This window comes from Pongo abelii, chromosome 10, assembly GCF_028885655.2.
Source record: "Pongo abelii isolate AG06213 chromosome 10, NHGRI_mPonAbe1-v2.0_pri, whole genome shotgun sequence".
Taxonomy (NCBI): domain Eukaryota; kingdom Metazoa; phylum Chordata; class Mammalia; order Primates; family Hominidae; genus Pongo; species Pongo abelii.
Window position 1 is genome coordinate 9,660,674 of NC_071995.2, and position 1,439 is coordinate 9,662,112.

The 1,439-nt window shown below is 31.7% G+C and overlaps 1 non-coding gene across 1 annotated transcript; it reads right to left on the reverse strand.

Annotated features, from left to right (window-relative positions):
- Nucleotides 1–445: 445 nt before the first annotated feature.
- Nucleotides 446–552, reverse strand: LOC112135927 (U6 spliceosomal RNA). Its single transcript, XR_002917153.1, has one exon. It is a non-coding gene; the product is annotated as a U6 spliceosomal RNA (small nuclear RNA).
- Nucleotides 553–1,439: the final 887 nt, after the last annotated feature.

Below are 1,439 nucleotides of genomic sequence, written 5' to 3' on the forward strand. Positions count from 1 at the left end.
GGAATGTTCTGTATATATCTGTTGGGTCCAATTGGTTTATAGTGTTGTTCAAGTCTTCTATTTCCTTATTAATCTTCTGTCTGGTTCTTTGTCAACTATTAAATGTAACTTATTGAAGTCTACTACAATTGTGTTTCCGTATTTTTCTCCCTTCAATTCTTTCAAAGCTTGATTTATATATTTAGGAGCTATTAGGTTTGGTGCATAAGTATTCATAATTGTAATATATTCATGGTGAATTGAACGTTTTTCATTATATGTTGTCCTTCTTTGTCTTCTGTAAGTTTTTCATTTAAAGTCTATTTGTTTGCTATTAGTATAGCCACTCTTGCTCTATTTTAGTTATTATTTGCCCAGAATATGGTTTTTTTCCATTTTTTCACTTTTAGCCTATATATGTCCTGATATTAAGATTTACTTTGTAATTTTCTTAATTGATTTTTGTTAAGAAATAAAACACTTCACAAATTTGCATGTCATCCTTGCTCAAGGGCCACAAAAGTCTTCTCTGTCTTGTTCCGACTTTAGTTTATGTACTGCTGAAGCAAGCACTGTCAATTTTTTTTGCATGTCTTGTGACTTTTTTATCCCTCACTTTCTCTGCCTTCCTTTGTATTACACTGATTTTTTGGAGTGACATACTTTGATTCTTTTTGCATTTTCTTTTTTCCTGTATTCTATAGATATTTTCTTTGTGGTCACCATGGTAATTATGTAAAGCATCTTAAAGTTATAGTAGTCTATTTTAAACTGTTAACAACTTCAATCATACACAAACATTGTACTACTTTGCAGCTTTGCCCCGCCCTGCAACACTTTATGTTATTGATGTCACAAGTTACATATTTATATACTGTATACCAGTTAACAAGCAATTATACTTATTTGTTGTGCAATTTTATCATTTAAAATCTATGCACCAAAATTAAGATAGTATATGTTACTCTATTTGCCCATAAATTTACCTTTGATTCTTTTTGATCAAGTCTGCTATTGAACCCCTCTAATAAGCTTTTCAGTTCAGTTATTGTATTTTTCACTCCATAATTTCCATTTGGTTCTTTGTTATAGTGTTTTGTATATTTGTTAATAACCTCATCGTGTTGATGCACCATTTTTCTTATTTCCTTTAGCTGAATATCTGTGCCCTTTTTGAGCTCATTGAGTGTATTTATGACAATTTTAAAAATTCTTTGTCAAGTAGCTCTTAGATCTGTGTTGCTTTAGTTTTAGGACAGGTTTTATTTTGGTCCTTTGATTGGGCCACGTTTCTCTGTTTCTTTGTATGCCTTGTGAGATATATATACTTTTTTTCTGGGTTTTGGGCCTTTGGAAAAACAACCACCTCTCCTAGCTTTACCAATCAACCCAGTTTGAGGTTCTGGGACCTTTGAAACCTTTTCTCATGTCTTACTTTTCTTGGTGTTGTCCTACAAAAC